Source organism: Helianthus annuus, chromosome 15, assembly GCF_002127325.2.
Source record: "Helianthus annuus cultivar XRQ/B chromosome 15, HanXRQr2.0-SUNRISE, whole genome shotgun sequence".
NCBI lineage: Eukaryota > Viridiplantae > Streptophyta > Magnoliopsida > Asterales > Asteraceae > Helianthus > Helianthus annuus.
Genome location: NC_035447.2, coordinates 28,568,863 through 28,588,540, shown reverse-complemented (window position 1 = coordinate 28,588,540; position 19,678 = coordinate 28,568,863). Strand labels below are relative to the sequence as shown.

Sequence of the window (19,678 nt, the reverse complement as noted above, 5' to 3'; positions counted from 1 at the left end):
TTAATTGGTTGAAAATTATTCGGCCATTGCCCCGCAATACGCACGGGCATCTACTAGTTGACAACAAAAAAGAACATATGTAAGAAAACCGTAAGCTCAACAATAATAGAAGAATAAAACAATGAACGAATAATTATGTTATTGAATATTAGTAGAGAGAGTCAGGTTTACTCAAGTTGACTCTATAAAAAACACAGGAACACAAATTATAATTTACTATCTTTAAAATTATGCTCTAGTAGTCTCGTTATCAAGTAAATAATTCTAGTTTCTAAAACAATGTAAACTTTTCACTAGTGGTATGCCATAAACTTGTAATTTTAAGGGTATAAATGAGCTAATTAAGTTAATCATAATCGTCTATTAAAAGTATAAACGAGTTAAGCTAAATGCAAGTTTGTTTAAACTTGAACTCGACCCGTTTAATCTAACAGAGCTCTAGTTTGGTTCGTTTCAAGTTATATTCTCATAGCTCAAGTTTGGTTCATGTGTAATTTTTCCAACTCGATGATGTTAACCAGCAAAGTTCGAGTCAAGTCAAACTCAATTTGAACTAAAAAAGATAGAAGTCAGCTTGGATCAAAATCTCTCTGTCTAGCTTAAATAGGTAACTCAGAACCAATCTTGGTCCTTCATTTATTTTTGAGTGAATTTCAAGGATTGTCCTTTATTTTTATACCCATTTTCAGGCGTTGTCCTTTATGTTCAAAATTGACGACTTTTGTCCTTTATGTTTTCATATCATACACGTTTTGTCCTTTAGGCCTAACTGTTAAAATACATGTATCATTCCAGTATAAATGTGCCCCTTATTTATAAAAGCTTTATATAAATAATTTTGTTCGTTAACCATTTCCTTTTATTTTGTTTGTGAGGTTGGGCTCCCTGTGTCTCGGTCTCGTTCCTGCTGGGCTTCCGTTCCTTGGGCCTGTAGCCAGTTCCTGCTGGGCTTCCTTCATTTGGGCTTATAGCCGTTGAGGACAGCTGGTGTCACGCTGGTGTGTTTAGGGTTTTAGCCCATATAATGGGCAGATGGTTCCAGTTTTCTATCATTGGAGCATTTCATCCTTTCCTGCTCATCATTCACTACTCTCTCAAGATACCCTATCCTCACAAGTTAATTCGTGAGTCTAGGGTTGTTTACCTTCTCTTGTATTAGATCATCCTGGTGGAGATCTTTTGTTCATTGTTTGGTTGTGAATTTGTGCCGACTGATTCATTCTGTTTCTTGTATTTGATTCATCATAATAAAAGTGTTTTATTATCAAGTTGTGACATGGTATCAGAGCCCCAAGGTTGATTTAGGGCTCTGGTTCTTCTTCCGATGCGGTACAAAGCTCCGGCTGACCTTCTCCTGTCCGTCTAGGGTTTCTTACGGCGTTCTGTACTCGGATCCCTGCTTCCGGAGTGGTTCTGCTCAGAGGAGGCGGTGTAGATCTGGGAGTGTGAAACCCTAATTTTAGGGTTTGATACTTGTGGTTTGTTGCTGTGACGGTTCTTCTTCAGAAACCCTAATTTGTGGCTCTCATCTGTTTGGTAAAGAAGAACCTCGTTGGTCTCTTTTAAGAGCAAACGAACAGGCTTTGTGCTTTTCTTTTTCGGGGCTCTCTGGTCAGTGTGTGCAACCCTAAGTGAAGGCTGCAGACCTGATCTCGTTGCCGTGCACCCACTGTGAGATCGTTCCTTCTCTTTCTCTTTACTTTCTGTTACATCATTGTGTTTTGTGTCTAGGCATTCTTGATACCGGGCTAGGCTATAACTGGTTTGATTATTGGGACACAGAGAGGGTTCACTCTGTTGCATTTGTGTCTGGTTTGGTCTGTTGTGGTGTGGCTCCCTGGCCATTGTCTGCGGAGGCACCTTTTGAGTGATGAACCTCTGATCGGACCTCTGTCCAGGTTTCTGTAACACTCTGGTTACTATTTAACGGTTTTTATATATATATATATATATATATATATATAAATACCAACAATTAGATGTGTAATTAAGTTTACACATACTATGAAAATACGAGTTTATTAAAACTTTTACAAATCATAAGTTATTCAACATAAGTGATCGAATTTGTCGTTTAAAAATTTACGACGAGGAAATGTGCGGAAGCATGTATCTTTATCGTGTTCGGTCCTTCGATGAGCTTGATCGTCTTCCGGCATCCAAAAAGAACCTACATTTCATCAACATGAAATGCTTTAGTCATACGGGAATTGTAATAAGTCTAAACAAATCCGGTAATAATAATGGAAGGAAAAAGAATCCCAACGTTAAACTTTTGATCTCAAAACATGGATTTCCAACTGGCCTCCACCGTAACTTACGGTGGCACCGTAAGTTACGGTGGCCCCTTGTGAGACATGCCCCTACCGTAAATCAGTAGGGGGCTGCCGTAAAGCCTTCAGCTCCACCGTAACTTACGGTGGCACCGTAATTTACGGTGGCCCCTGCATTCCAGCCTTCCTATTTTGCCGTTTATTTGCACGAAAACTTTCGTATCTTTCAAACCGCTTATCCCATCTTCACCTACGGTTAAAACCATGTAAATAGTTAGTTTTGACACTTTAATAATCGAGTATAAACAAGTTCCGTGCTTAACGTAACAAAACAAGAAATTATTTTTGTTTTGTTTTCAGCCCCTTCACCCGGTCGTGTCAAAAAGTCACCCGGCCGTGTCAGTTAACATATATTTTTCACAGCCCAGCCACCCGGCCGTGTCAAAAAGTCACCCGCCCGTGTCAACTCTGCACGTCTATTTTTCATTAGTTCTTACCGAAACGGACATAACTCTCTCGTTTTTAATCCGTTTTACACGATTCTTTTTCCTACGCGTTCGTAATTTAATTCTCCATCATATGGAGTTAAAATCCGACATCCGGATTAACAAAAATTTAAGACTTTTAAGTCTTCGGCTTATTACCATTTTTACCAAATTTTGACCCGTTCGCGATTTTATCACACAAACATGTTTACTTGATCCATAAACTCATGGAATCATAATTTCAATATTTCCTATCAAATAATTCATAGATCATGGGTTTCTTACTTAGTTAGAACCCGTTTACGTTCAAGTGCTTATTTTGACCCGTTAAGGGTATTTAAGCACTTTAAAGCTTAAAGTCGCTTTCATTCATTTCTAGCGTTATATACAACATTTTTATCAAGTAATCTTCCACCACAACTATAATTGTGGTGGACTTAATGAGATGATCTATATAATCCGAGTTTTTCTCGTCCGATTGCTAATCTACGGCAAAGACTCATATAGAGTTATTTGACCGAAAGTTTACATCTTTCGCTTCTTGCACTTATTTCAATTATTTATTTGATCATAAAACTCGTTTCAAAACTACCTTTAAAGGTTGTTTATTCGAATTAGCCAACTAGGGTGTTTTAGTCAATTTTAGTCATTCTTTTACGACGAAGGACTATTAGTGCTTGTTTGAACCCCAAATCCGACATTTTAACCATATTCTTGTTTAGAAACCAATATGTTTCTAAAACACCTTAATCATAACTCAACTTATTCGGTTTACCTAAAAGATAACCGGATATCTTATTTTAACCTCGTCTAACTATTATAAAACTCCAAGCTCTACATGATGAGTTGTATTATTATACATACCTGGCTCGGATCAATATATTGACCCGTTTCAATACATTTCCTTAGTGGCTGCTAAGCGATAGCGATGTAAGCATCCATGTGCTATTTATTTCCTAAAATCATGCATCTTGACAACCCATTAGTCGATATTGTCAAAGGGTGATAATTTCACCTTTTGACCCGTTTGGCCGAATTGACCGATTATATTAGCGAGATGATATTTATTACCACCTCGTAAATATATATATGACTCGCTCCGATTTACACTGTGCGGTCACTTACTTATAATTCCATTTCTTAACACTTTTTAGCCTACTATGGCTTACGTCATAAATTATCTTTTTCGTAATACGACAAAAGGATATTATGAAATATATGACTAGTGTAAGATATACTTACCTCGTGTCCGAACTATGTTTTTTCCTTTCCTTCTTGATTCGTTTGACCCGCTCCCTCATCAAGCTTCCACCTAGCTTGTTACGCGTCAAACTATCATCATTGTTTTCAAGGTGGTTAGTTTAATCACAATTTAATACGATTATTCCACCTTACGCATTTCATACCAAAGATTACCATTTATCGCATTATGGGTCAGTTTGACTTTTCGAAAGTCAAACATCCCTTAATATGCACATTCATGTTCCTTAGCTAGTTTAGGCATTTTCAATTTACCCGGTGGGCGTTCCTTTAAGCTATCGTTCTAACGAATCTTTTAACTCGAGTTCATGCTATTGTTAACACTAAGTTAGCCTAGTTCTTGATTATCGAAGACACTATATTTCTTTATCTCATAAAATCCACGGGTTTTCCCTCTATAAGTGAAACCCGTTTTGTCATGTTATCAGGCATTTATCCAAACCAAGTTCTATCTATAAACTAGTAGATACCCAATTTCACTTAGGCATTACATCGAACACCTTATGGGCATATTCTATAAATAATTCATTGACAAGCTCATGACTTGTCATATAACCCGAATTTTTTTCATCATTCAAACTATTTAACACACATATTTGCCTTTAAAGTTCTGAAATAACTTTGCATATGTCAAATTACACTAGAACAACCCAAAATTTCCTAGTGTTTATCAATTCTACTTAACCCACTAGTCACCTACAATGGTGACCATGGTTTTTACTAGAATTTAGCACATGAATTCAGTTTTCACTAGAATAGTATTCACAATTCTAGTGTTTATCTAGTCTCTACAAACTCAATAATCATCTACTATGGTGATCAAAATTGCTAGAATCATCACACTAAATTTCAACAAGAATTCATCTAGGGTTTTATCCCTAAACATCATATTACTTCTAATTTCATCCATGCATCAAGAAATCAAGCTGAATTTTCATTTTTCACATTTAACCTAGAATTCAAGATGCAACAAAATACCACAATTTTGCATACCTTTTGATCCCCACAACGAGATGATCACTAATTCATGCTTGAAACTTGGTTTGGAGCAGATTAGAGGCTTCAATTTGTGAATTTTGGGAGATTTGGGGTTTGATGGAGAAACCTGGTCGCCCCCTGTGTTTAACATCGACCGGACACACACTAAGTGTGTGTTTGGTGTGGTTTATTTTTGTTTTAATCATACAACTTTCACAATTGCCCCTTTTTAGTCCCTCATGTTTTTATTTTGATCAAATGAAACTATAATTCATTATTTATTTAGTCACATGTTACTAACTAGGTTAATTACTCCTAGTTACTTTAACAGGTTCGGGAAGTTATAACCCGTTATGTTTTAAGTCCAGTTAATTTGGCCTTTTTATATACTTTGTTTTCTCAAAGTATTTATTCCTCTTTTTAACTAATATTAGGTTTATTTATTTGAGTCCTAATATTTACCGGGTTAATATTTACCACTAACGGTATTTTACCCGTTTTTACTATTAACGTGGTTTGATTACCAAACCCGTTTTCGGGATGTTACAAGTCTACCCCCCTTAAAGAGGTTTCGTCCTCGAAACCTTTTCTTACGTAATTCATTGAGTTTAAACTCAATGTATTCTATCCGATAAATATTTTAAACATTACCTATACTTTTTAAGCAATCGTTAGTATTACCCGAAAGTATGGTAACATCTTTTTGGTTACTAATTGTCTACATATCTCATACGACATAGTATAACTTCGAATTAACGTAGTCTCGTTATTTCCACTTGTTTAGTTAACTTAGCGATATCTATCGCTTTCATATACTATCGAATTCCTTATGAATCCGTTACTTTGACCCGTTTAAAGATCTTAAGTGAAATCTTTCACTTTTAGCAACAATTTCTTTTGTTTTCAAAATTCATTTATTCAGTCCAGTTATACCGAATCCACCGCTTACAAGCAACCAAATTACTTAAATGACCTTAATCGGTCTCACTAACTAGACTTATTAGTCCAGTTACTCCTTTTTTTTTTCGCTCACTTGGTTATAATGTGATTCCACTTCACATTGCATTTATTGACCGTGATCGTCTCACGTCACGTTTAGTTTTTATCAACCTTTCATTTTCGAAAAGATCACTTTTCGAATATTTCGTCTTGCGCCTATCGGCGTCAAGACTCGTATCTTTCATGCTTACTATTTAAATTCCTATCAGAATTTATGTTTGTAAAAACATTATTTCTTACTAAAACCGAAGTTTTAGTTTTAGGATCTTCTTTTTAACTTTTGTCAATTATCTATACCAGGATATTGACAGTCCCTAATTTATTCTTATTTGATTATATCCCATTACCGGGCTCATTATTCTCTTGCATTTAACGCTACCTTTATCTGGCTAGCGCTCATTTGTGCCATTCGGCGTTATATTGTATTCAACATGTTTGACCTATTAATGTGAAATCCATCACTTAATAAACCATCAACTTTATTCTTTATTCAACCCATTCGACTTCGAATAGTTGAACATATTTACTCACAATTTCTATATACGAGATTTTATAGTCCTACTCGTAATCCAAGTTACTTTGATTTTTCAACCCGCGTTCACGTCTCTTGGTTTACGCATGTGTTTAATTCTTACCCATCAACCGGGTGTTTCACCGAAGTCGTTATTATTGCAACCCTCCCGGTATGCATCAAGACTTTGCTTCATTTTTATATTCCGACTTTGTCCTCAGTTTGACGTTTTACAAAAACGACTCGTTTAGAGACATATTCGCATTTTCCGGGTTCGAGTGTAAGTACACCCCCTCCCAATACATGTCTACTTTGTTTTACATGTTTATATTTTCCGGGTTCGAGTGTAAGTACACCCCCTCCCAATACATGTCTACCTTGTTTTACATGTTTATATTTTTCCGGGTTCGAGTGTATGTACACCCCCTCCCAATACATGTCTACATCACTTTTCATGCTTGTATTTTCTGGGTTCGAGTGTAAGTACACCCCCTCCCAATACTTGTCTAAATCACTTTTCATGCTTGTGTTTTCTGGGTTTGAGTGTAAATACACTCCCTCCCAATACTTGTCTAAATCATTTTTACATGCTTCTTTGTCCCTTCATTCGGGCTCATTATCCTGATGTAATACGCTTCCATCACTCGGTTGTGCGTTTACCTTATTATCAAACATTTTGCTTATCTGATTCATTTGGGTACTTTTAATTAGTCCCATTCACTCCGCCCTTACTACATCGGATGTAAATGTGTCCGCTATAAGAAACTCATGGTATCATATGCCACTACTTACTTGGCCAGAGTAAGCGATTTAACACATGACATACACGACCTTTTTATAGTTTTCACATCACGCCCTATGTAATTAACGCCTCAATTCGGTTTTCTTGGAAATTATATCCTGGATATGTATTTCTGTTCAGGTTTTTCCAAGTTTCTAATTTACCTATGCAACGATCATTCTCTACATGTTTGTTGCATATTGCTAATTGTGCGATTATATTTAAAAACACGCACCTGGTAATGCTTGCCCCGACGGGCGTTTCTTGCCATTAACCTTGTTCGCGGTCGTTACGCGATTTAGTCCTTAGTGAGCATGCTCCTATCGTCATACTTCGGACCGTTCCTCTATCATATCCTTAATTTGTTCAACTCTTGTCATCTTTAAATGCAAGCGTCCTTCAATCAAGATATTCACAAAAGTTAGTAATATCAACTTCAATAATCGCCTGTATTATAATACAAGGCTTTTTCTACTATACACGTCAACGCACGTATTTTTGTCAACTATATCAATCATTTATTTGGGGTAACGTGTATTACACGGTAACCCTATGTGTTGTCTACAACACTTTAATACGCTAAACCATTAGCATACATGCACTTACCGGATTTGCGATCAAGCCTCGAACCGAACACTATTCTTTGTCAAGAGCATAAGGTTTAAGTCCAAGCATGGTTCCTCCCCACCATACTCGAATCTCTTAAACCAAGGCTCTGATACCAACTTGTAACACTCTGGTTACTATTTAACGGTTTTTTTTTATATATAAATACCAACAATTAGATGTGTAATTAAGTTTACACATACTATGAAAATACGAGTTTGTTAAAACTTTTACAAATCATAAGTTATTCAACATAAGTGATCGAATTTGTCGTTTAAAAATTTACGACGAGGAAATGTGCGGAAGCATGTATCTTTATCGTGTTCGGTCATTCGATGAGCTTGATAGTCTTCCGGCATCCAAAAAGAACCTACATTTCATCAACATGAAATGCTTTAGTCATACGGGAATTGTAATAAGTCTAAACAAATCCGGTAATAATAATGGAAGGAAAAAGAATCCCAACGTTAAACTTTTGATCTCAAAACATGGATTTCCAACTGGCCTCCACCGTAACTTACGGTGGCACCGTAAGTTACGGTGGCCCCTGGTGAGACATGCCCCTACCGTAAATCAGTAGGGGGCTGCCGTAAAGCCTTCAGCTCCACCGTAACTTACGGTGGCACCGTAATTTACGGTGACCCCTGCATTCCAGCCTTCCTATTTTGCCGTTTATTTGCACGAAAACTTTCGTATCTTTCAAACCGCTTATCCCATCTTCACCTACGGTTAAAACCATGTAAATAATTAGTTTTGACACTTTAATAATCGAGTATAAACAAGTTCCGTGCTTAACGTAACAAAACAAGAAATTATTTTTGTTTTGTTTTCAGCCCCTTCACCCGGCCGTGTCAAAAAGTCACCCGGCCGTGTCAGTTAACATATATTTTTCACAGCCCAGCCACCCGGCCGTGTCAAAAAGTCACCCGCCCGTGTCAACTCTGCACGTCTATTTTTCATTAGTTCTTACCGAAACGGACATAACTCTCTCGTTTTTAATCCGTTTTACACGATTCTTTTTCCTACGCGTTCGTAATTTAATTCTCCATCATATGGAGTTAAAATCCGACATCCGGATTAACAAAAATTTAAGACTTTTAAGTCTTCGGCTTATTACCATTTTTACCAAATTTTGACCCGTTCGCGATTTTATCACACAAACATGTTTACTTGATCCATAAACTCATGGAATCATAATTTCAATATTTCCTATCAAATAATTCATAGATCATGGGTTTCTTACTTAGTTAGAACCCGTTTACGTTCAAGTGCTTATTTTGACCCGTTAAGGGTATTTAAGCACTTTAAAGCTTAAAGTCGCTTTCATTCATTTCTAGCGTTATATACAACATTTTTATCAAGTAATCTTCCACCACAACTATAATTGTGGTGGACTTAATGAGATGATCTATATAATCCGAGTTTTTCTCGTCCGATTGCTAATCTACGGCAAAGACTCATATAGAGTTATTTGACCGAAAGTTTACATCTTTCGCTTCTTGCACTTATTTCAATTATTTATTTGATCATAAAACTCGTTTCAAAACTACCTTTAAAGGTTGTTTATTCGAATTAGCCAACTAGGGTGTTTTAGTCAATTTTAGTCATTCTTTTACGACGAAGGACTATTAGTGCTTGTTTGAACCCCAAATCCGACATTTTAACCATATTCTTGTTTAGAAACCAATATGTTTCTAAAACACCTTAATCATAACTCAACTTATTCGGTTTACCTAAAAGATAACCGGATATCTTATTTTAACCTCGTCTAACTATTATAAAACTCCAAGCTCTACATGATGAGTTGTATTATTATACATACCTGGCTCGGATCAATATATTGACCCGTTTCAATACATTTCCTTAGTGGCTGCTAAGCGATAGCGATGTAAGCATCCATGTGCTATTTATTTCCTAAAATCATGCATCTTGACAACCCATTAGTCGATATTGTCAAAGGGTGATAATTTCACCTTTTGACCCGTTTGGCCGAATTGACCGATTATATTAGCGAGATGATATTTATTACCACCTCGTAAATATATATATGACTCGCTCCGATTTACACTGTGCGGTCACTTACTTATAATTCCATTTCTTAACACTTTTTAGCCTACTATGGCTTACGTCATAAATTATCTTTTTCGTAATACGACAAAAGGATATTATGAAATATATGACTAGTGTAAGATATACTTACCTCGTGTCCGAACTATGTTTTTTCCTTTCCTTCTTGATTCGTTTGACCCGCTCCCTCATCAAGCTTCCACCTAGCTTGTTACGCGTCAAACTATCATCATTGTTTTCAAGGTGGTTAGTTTAATCACAATTTAATACGATTATTCCACCTTACGCATTTCATACCAAAGATTACCATTTATCGCATTATGGGTCAGTTTGACTTTTCGAAAGTCAAACATCCCTTAATATGCACATTCATGTTCCTTAGCTAGTTTAGGCATTTTCAATTTACCCGGTGGGCGTTCCTTTAAGCTATCGTTCTAACGAATCTTTTAACTCGAGTTCATGCTATTGTTAACACTAAGTTAGCCTAGTTCTTGATTATCGAAGACACTATATTTCTTTATCTCATAAAATCCACGGGTTTTCCCTCTATAAGTGAAACCCGTTTTGTCATGTTATCAGGCATTTATCCAAACCAAGTTCTATCTATAAACTAGTAGATACCCAATTTCACTTAGGCATTACATCGAACACCTTATGGGCATATTCTATAAATAATTCATTGACAAGCTCATGACTTGTCATATAACCCGAATTTTTTTCATCATTCAAACTATTTAACACACATATTTGCCTTTAAAGTTCTGAAATAACTTTGCATATGTCAAATTACACTAGAACAACCCAAAATTTCCTAGTGTTTATCAATTCTACTTAACCCACTAGTCACCTACAATGGTGACCATGGTTTTTACTAGAATTTAGCACATGAATTCAGTTTTCACTAGAATAGTATTCACAATTCTAGTGTTTATCTAGTCTCTACAAACTCAATAATCATCTACTATGGTGATCAAAATTGCTAGAATCATCACACTAAATTTCAACAAGAATTCATCTAGGGTTTTATCCCTAAACATCATATTACTTCTAATTTCATCCATGCATCAAGAAATCAAGCTGAATTTTCATTTTTCACATTTAACCTAGAATTCAAGATGCAACAAAATACCACAATTTTGCATACCTTTTGATCCCCACAACGAGATGATCACTAATTCATGCTTGAAACTTGGTTTGGAGCAGATTAGAGGCTTCAATTTGTGAATTTTGGGAGATTTGGGGTTTGATGGAGAAACCTGGTCGCCCCCTGTGTTTAACATCGACCGGACACACACTAAGTGTGTGTTTGGTGTGGTTTATTTTTGTTTTAATCATACAACTTTCACAATTGCCCCTTTTTAGTCCCTCATGTTTTTATTTTGATCAAATGAAACTATAATTCATTATTTATTTAGTCACATGTTACTAACTAGGTTAATTACTCCTAGCTACTTTAACGGGTTCGGGAAGTTATAACCCGTTATGTTTTAAGTCCAGTTAATTTGGCCTTTTTATATACTTTGTTTTCTCAAAGTATTTATTCCTCTTTTTAACTAATATTAGGTTTATTTATTTGAGTCCTAATATTTACCGGGTTAATATTTACCACTAACGGTATTTTACCCGTTTTTACTATTAACGTGGTTTGATTACCAAACCCGTTTTCGGGATGTTACAGTTTCGCCTTGTGTCTGTTTGTCTTTCTTGCCTATCCTGGTTGCTTAATCTGTACTGGTTGGCTAATTTGTGTTCTTGTCTTGTCTGACCTGTTCTGTGCTTACTGTCTGTTCTATTATCTGCATTACTGATCTGTCATTATGCCTGATAAAACTGAATCTTCTATAACATTGGTTAGCAAGTTAGATGCTAGTGACCCCTTATATCTTCATGCTAGTGATTCAAGTGGTCTCACAATTGTTAGCATAAAACTGAAAGGGACTGAGAACTATGTTGTGTGGTCTAATGCTATGAAACTTGCTCTAATGGCTAAAAACAAACTAGGCTTTATTGATGGAACTTGTAGTAAGTCTAAAGATGATGATGTTCTTACTAGTCAGTGGGATCGATGTAACTCTATTGTGCTTACTTGGATTTTGAACTCTGTGTCTGATGAACTATATGTTGGCCAAGTCTATTCTAAACTTGCCTCGGAAGTGTGGGATGATTTAAAAGACACATATGATAAAGTTGACGGGTCAGTTGTGTTTAGCTTATATCAAAAAATCAACTCTGTTAGTCAAAATGGGTCTAATGTGTCTGAGTATTACCACAAAATTAACACTATGTGGAAACAATTTGATGCTATGCTTCAACTGCCTTCCTGCACCTGCAATGCTTCTGTTAAATTCAATGAGTTCAGTCAATTAATCAAACTTATGCAATTTTTAATGGGGTTAGATGACATTTATCAACCTGTTAGAACCAATCTGTTGACAAGGGATCCTTTACCAACTATCAAAACTGCCTTTTCTATCATCTCTAGAGAGGAATCTCATAGAGGGTCCAACAATGTTTCAAAGGTTCCCAATGTAGGATTTGCAGCTAAATCTAACAATTTCAATGATAACAAGAAAAAATTCAATAAAGGTCCCAACCCAAATCTAAAATGTTCTCATTGCAACAAGATTGGACACACAGTTGATAAATGTTTTGAACTGAACGGTTATCCTCCAAACTATAGATCAAAACCTACTCAAAGTAGCTCTCAGTGGGGTAGGTCAAACAATGCTGCTAGTAGTGGTTCTGGTCCTTCTTTGAATAATACTGTGAATGATAAAAATTCTAGCTCTTTGAACTCTCTGACTGCTGATCAATTTTCTAAGCTGCTAGGTTTGCTAAATGAGAATAAAACTGATGACCCAAATAAGTCAAATGTTGGAGGTAAATGCTTTAATTCCTTCTCTGAATATAAAAATATTTTCTGTTTTAACTCGAAACTTTTCTCTTCTCAAAAACAAAACTGGATTATTGATTCTGGTGCAAACCAGCACATGGTTATGTCCAGTGATAATATGTTTAATCTGGTTGATGTGTCTGAATATAATATTACTGTTAAACATCCCAACGGTACTGATGCAAAAGTTACTCAGATTGGGTGTTTTAAACTTTCTGACTCTGTCATTTTAAAAGATGTGTTTGTTGTTCCTGAATACTGTGTGAACCTTATTTCTGTGTATAAGCTAGCTAAAGACAATAGGCTTAAGGTTGTGTTTGATGAAAACTCTTGCTATATTCAGGATTCATGCTTAAAGAAAACCCTGGTGACTGGTAGGCAAACTGAGGGTTTATATTTCTGTGGTAACTCTCTAAGTTCTAGTTTTTCTTGTCTAAGTATGGTTGAAAAAGCAAAGCTCTGGCATTCCAGGCTGGGTCACCCAGCTGAACAAGTGTTAAAGGTCCTTCAGCTTAAAACTGAGTCCATGTCGAATCCTTGTGATATATGTCACAAGGCCAAACAGCATAGGTCACCCTTCCCTCTCAGTGACCATCAATCAACTAAGGTTGGGGACCTTATTCACTTAGATGTTTGGGGTCCCTACAAGGTCACTAGTGTGGAAGGATACAAATATTTTCTTACTATTGTGGATGATTTCAGCAGATCTGTTTGGGTCTATCTGATGAAATCTAAGTCAGAAGTTTTTGAAAATATAGAGAGTTTTTACAACCTTGTTAAAACTCAGTTTGAAGTCAATATAAAAATGTTTAGGAGTGATAATGGATCTGAGTTCACCAATTCTCAAATGACTGCTTTTGTTAAACTAAAGGGTATCATTCATCAAACCTCCTGCACCTATACTCCACAACAAAATGGTATTGTGGAGAGAAAACACAGACACCTGTTGAATATTGCTAGAGCTTTGCTATTTCAATCCAATGTTCCTCTTAGGTTCTGGTCTGAATGTGTTCTGACAGCATCTTACTTAATTAACAGGCTTCCTTCTTCTGTGTTATATGGCTGTTCTCCTTATGAAAAATTGTTTGGTTTCAAACCTTCTCTTGATCACTTGAAAACCTTTGGTTGTCTTTGCTACTTCACTGTTTTAAACAATCCTGATAAACTTGAAGAAAGAGCTGAAAAATGTGTTTTTATGGGATACTCCAATCTTAAAAAGGGATATAAGGTGTGGAGTCTAGAACAGAAAAAATTCATTTTCTCAAGAGATGTTAGTTTCCATGAAACCACATTTCCTTTCAAAAATGAATCTCATGCTATTCTAGAAGGTCCAAATAACTTAAACCAATTAAACTTTTTTGACAACTATGAATTTTCAAATGACCTAAATCCCAATGATGAAGAGAAGGTCATCACTGACTCACCTACCATGACACAGCAACACAGTGATGAGGTTGAATCACCTATGGATAGTGATACTCAGCAATCATCAGGGACTGATGGTTCATCTGAGAGTAATGAGTCCCTAAGGAATGAAACTGGTCCTGTGAGGGCTGAGTCTAGTAGTGTTAATGACGAGTCAAACCTTCCTGAGGGTACCATCCCTACTAGAAGGTCCTCTAGATCCTCAACTGCCCCAAAAAGATTTGAGGACTTTATTGTTGGAAATGCTAGATATAACTATGATAAGTATGTTGATTATACTAGTCTGCCAAAAGAAAATGTGTGCTTTGCTGCTAACATTAATAAACTTGTTGAGCCTTGTACTTATAAAGATGCTATTAAAGATAAACGATGGGTAGACGCTATGAATGATGAATTATCTGCCTTGTATAGGAATAACACATGGGATATCGTTGACTTACCTAATGGGAAAAAACCTATTGGGTGTAAATGGGTCTATAAAGTAAAATACAAATCAACAGGTGAAATTGATAGGTTTAAGGCTAGACTTGTTGCGAAGGGATTTAATCAACGAGAGGGAATAGATTTTGAGGAAACCTTTTCTCCCGTTGTTAAAATGGTCACTGTAAGGTGTGTCATTAGTATGTCTGTTTAGAATAACTGGCCATTATATCAACTTGACGTAAACAATGCATTTTTATATGGCAACCTCAGAGAAGAAGTCTATATGTCGTTACCTGATGGTCTAAGTGTTGAAACGCAAGGTAAAGTGTGTAAGTTAAACAAGTCTTTATACGGTCTGAAACAAGCTCCACGAATGTGCAATGAAAGACTGGTTCAGGTACTGATTAAAATTGGCTTTAATCAGTCCAAATGTGATCATTCCCTGTTTATTAAATCTGTTAATTCTGTGCTTATCGTTCTCCTTGTTTATGTTGACGATATCGTGTTAACCGGAAACAATGAAGATGAAATAAATAAAGTTAAACATCTTTTGAAAACTGAATTTTTAATAAAGGATCTCGGGTTATTAAAATTTTTTCTGGGAATTGAAGTGATAAAAACTGCTGATGGTGTGTGTCTTACTCAAAGAAAATATTGTATGGATCTCTTAAATGAATATGGGATGAGTGGAAGCAAACCTTCTAGCTGTCCCATAGAGCAAAATCATGTTTTGACTAACCTAACAAAGAAAGAGTCACAGATTGTTGACGTAACTCAATACCAAAAACTGATAGGTAAACTCATTTACCTATCTCACACCAGGCCTGATATTTCCTACTCTGTGCAGTATTTATCCCAATTCATGCATAAGCCTACAGAGGCTCACACTCAAATTGCTTTTAAGGTACTACGATACCTTAAAGGTGCTCCTGGCACTGGGATTGTGTTTAAAAGGAGCCATGTTTTTCAGCTAACCGCCTTTGCAGACTCATACTGGGCTAAATGTGTGGATAGCCGAAGATCTGTTACAGGTTTCTGCATATTCCTTGGTGAATCCTTGATATCATGGAAAAGTAAAAAACAAAGTGTTGTTTCAAGGTCTTCTGCCGAGGCAGAATACAGATCCATGTGGAGTGCCACATGCGAAGTGTTGTGGCTTCTAAATGTTTTGAGAGAACTCCAAGTTGACGTGAATATTCCAGTTCAGCTAAAATGTGATAACACTGCAGCCCTGTCCATTGCTGCCAATCTTGTCTTTCACGACAGAACCAAACATTTCGAAGTTGACTTGTTCTTTTTAAGGGAGAAAATTGCTTCAGGGTTGATCAAAACACATGGAATTAAAACTGAACATCAGCTGGCTGATATATTCACCAAAGGCTTGCTGCCAAAGGCCCATTCCGACATGTGTAAGTCTTTAGGCCTCTCCAATTTTTTTGCACATTTACACTGAGGGGGGATGTTAAAATACATGTATCATTCCAGTATAAATGTGCCCCTTATTTATAAAAACTTTATATAAATAATTTTGTTCGTTAACCATTTCCTTTTATTTTGTTTGTGAGGTTGGGCTCCCTGTGTCTCGGTCTCGTTCCTGCTGGGCTTCCGTTCCTTGGGCCTGTAGCCAGTTCCTGCTGGGCTTCCTTCATTTGGGCTTATAGCCGTTGAGGACAGCTGATGTCACGCTGGTGTGTTTAGGGTTTTAGCCCATATAATGGGCAGATGGTTCCAGTTTTCTATCATTGGAGCATTTCATCCTTTCCTGCTCATCATTCACTACTCTCTCAAGATACCCTATCCTCACAAGTTAATTCGTGAGTCTAGGGTTGTTTACCTTCTCTTGTATTAGATCATCCTGGTGGAGATCTTTTGTTCATTGTTTGGTTGTGAATCTGTGCCGACTGATTCATTCTGTTTCTTGTATTTGATTCATCATAATAAAAGTGTTTTATTATCAAGTTGTGACACTAACCCAGTTAGTTTTTTTCAGTTAAATTTGGTTATATGCTTTGCACATGAGGGATTTTTTGTCAATTCAAAGGTAATTTCAACGGCAGATTTACAGCTCAAAGCTTCTGCAATCTTTGAATTGACAAAAATGCCCTCATGTGCAAAGCATATGACCAAATTTAACTGAAAAAACTAACTGGGTTAGGCCTAAAGGACAAAACGTGTATGATATGAAAACATAAAGGATAGCGCCTGAAAATGAGTGTAAAGATAAAGGACAATCCTTGAAATTCACTCTTTATTTTTATATTAAATCAAACCGTTAAAATCAAAAAGTGTGAAAATGTCAAATTTTCCTCTTTTTTTCATTTCAAAACTAAATTGTGTAAAGCATTTATTATATATAATGAAACAAATTAGATCATCTACTTAGTTTTTATTTCTTTTAAGTGGACATCCTAAGTTGATATAATGTTGTCAACATTTTAGTCATTGGGTCATTAAACAACGTTATGTCACATGTGAACCAACTTTTTAAACTCAATAAAAAATTTCAACAAAGGCATATTAAGTGAGTTGATATTGAAAGATAAAAAAAATGCTCCTTTTATGGTTTAGAATATTTATATTTTGTATGGTTAATATATTTTAGATTAAAACTAATAGAAAATTGACATTTTTACACTTTTTAATCTTAGGCTCTTAGCTGTAGAAATTGAAATTAAAATTAACAGAGGGTAAAGATTGGATTCTTGAGTTATCTAATTAAACACGGTAGAAAGATTTCAATCGGAGTGCCTCGTATAATTTCGAGCTCAAGTTAAGTCAAACTCAGCTCGTTAACAACCGTTAGTTGGTGCATATGAAAGGAAAGAAATGAAGCAGTTTTAGCAGGGTAAGTGTGGCTAAAGTTGTGGAAGACATAAAATTTTAGTTTACCTTCGGATCAAAAATGGGTCCCCAGTTAACAATCTTTTGCAGAAAGATTTGTGTGTTCTTGATTTGTAGGGGCGGACCTATTAACAAACATCGGGTTCCCAGGAACTCATTCCTTTTTTAATTTTTAGTGCAAATATAAATAACAAATTGAAAAGGAACCCATAAGTAAAGTATAAAAGGAACCCATAAATAAAAAGGCTTTGGTTCTCCACTGTTAATCCGCGTTATTCTTCCCAAGACATTCAGGTTCGAATCCTGTATAAGGTAATTATTAATCTTTTGTTCCATGAGATTAAAACCACCATCAGGCTCTTAAAAGAAGAGCCTGGATCACAGAACCCTAAAGTCTCCCCGCTGCGCCATGCAGTTTGTCTAAAAGATGCAATTTTTGCCTACTTGAATGGTATCATCGTTATTTTTTTGTTCGACCCGTATTGTACGAAACTACAATTGAAGGCATTGCTTTTAAATGCCTTAAACATGATCTTTTATTAGAGTACCAATACCAATCTGCAATGCATTGAAAAGCCTCTTCAACTCTCTTCGAGTGTTCAATGGTACTGCTCTTTTATTTCTTTAAATAAAGTCCCCTTCAGTTGATTTGCTTGATTACGGTTTGATTTTTTTTCTAAAAAGAATATTACCCTTTAAAGTTTAAAATGAAATCAAAGATAAATTGTTACAAAAGAAACTGATACTTAATACATAAATGTATGAATATGAAAAATAGATCATAGTGTTTTAACAAATAAATCATAATGTATGATACCTCCTTATTTGATCCTATATCCTAGACATGGTATTCAAATATTTAACATGCATAAAGATAATATTTAACATTGAATAAGTGTCCCTAATTAACCTTTGACATTTAATAAGTTTCCGTTGAGAGTGTAATGCAATATTTTCGAAAGACGAAAACTCGTCGTCAACAACTTTAGGTATTTTTTTTTTGTAAAGACTATCGTATTTTATATTATGTGTTTTTAAATTTCTAATGATGATTTTCTTTTCATTATTGTATCATGTGATGAACCTTACCCGATCCGAACTGTCGAACCGACCCGAAATTTTTTATGTTCAGTCAGATATGAAATTGGAGTATCAAAAAAAAGTGAACCCAGTGAAAAAAATTCCTGGATCTACCACCGTTGATTTGTAATTCCGTCTGTTGTATTTGTTAGCTTTTTGCTAGTTTTTGTTTAATGAAAGTGTTCAAAAAAATATAAAATGGAGTAAACTACTTTTTGAGTCCTTATGTTTTAGTGGTTTCAACAATTTGAGTCCAAAATCAAAATTTTTAACGCCATAAGTCCCTAGACACTTTTTATAACCATTTGAGTCCTTTTAAGTCCAAATTTTAACCTTTTGAGGCCAATTTTTTTTAACAATATTGGACTCAAACCGTTATAAAATGAACAAAGCTGGACTCAAAACGTTATCAAATAAAAGGCTAGAGACTTAGAACGTTAAACTTTTAAATTTTAGACTCAAATGGTTAAAACCATTAAAACACAGCGACTCAAAAACTAATTTACTCTATAAAATAACCAAGAGTGGGGATCCTACGGAAAGTGTGTTTTTCCTAAAATAGAAGCTTTAAGTCAACGGTTTACTTAAATGAATTACCACCATTTTCTCTCTTGTCCAAATCTTTTTAACCGGATAAGATGGCTTATCGAAACCTAAATGACCAAAAAGAACATATATATGTGACAAACTATATAAGTGGATTACCTACATTTTCTCACCCAATTTTCAGCCAACAGTTTCCCTTAATATTCGGAATTTTATGTGAACAACATTGGCACATAGGATGTCGTACATAAACCTACGACATCTCTTCTTCTAACCGAGCCTCCTTCATCATCTAACTAAAAAACCTTAAATCAACAAAACAAAACGTAGGATTTGCTAGCCTGGTTTAATAAAAGTCTGATCTTGAATTCAAGATCCGACTCCAACCACTAGCTAATCCAACTATCCGTTATTTGTTATTTGTTATCTCTTTTATTTAGTGTTTGTCATCGGTGTTTAATGATGAAGGCGGTTAAATACCCCTTTGTTTTGTTCATATGTTTATTTTAT

At 35.6% G+C, this 19,678-nt stretch overlaps 2 long non-coding RNA genes across 2 annotated transcripts; both read right to left on the bottom strand.

Annotated features, from left to right (window-relative positions):
- Window positions 1-1,952: 1,952 nt before the first annotated feature.
- LOC110911149 lies at window positions 1,953-5,415 on the bottom strand. The gene is made up of 4 exons (XR_004880657.1): window positions 5,012-5,415; window positions 3,623-4,090; window positions 2,267-2,523; window positions 1,953-2,170 (listed from the first exon to the last, which is right to left on the bottom strand). It is a non-coding gene; the product is annotated as an uncharacterized LOC110911149 (long non-coding RNA).
- A 2,618-nt stretch (window positions 5,416-8,033) lies between these two features.
- LOC110911146 lies at window positions 8,034-11,420 on the bottom strand. Its single transcript, XR_004880655.1, has 3 exons — window positions 11,105-11,420; window positions 9,716-10,183; window positions 8,034-8,616 (listed from the first exon to the last, which is right to left on the bottom strand). It is a non-coding gene; the product is annotated as an uncharacterized LOC110911146 (long non-coding RNA).
- Window positions 11,421-19,678: the final 8,258 nt, after the last annotated feature.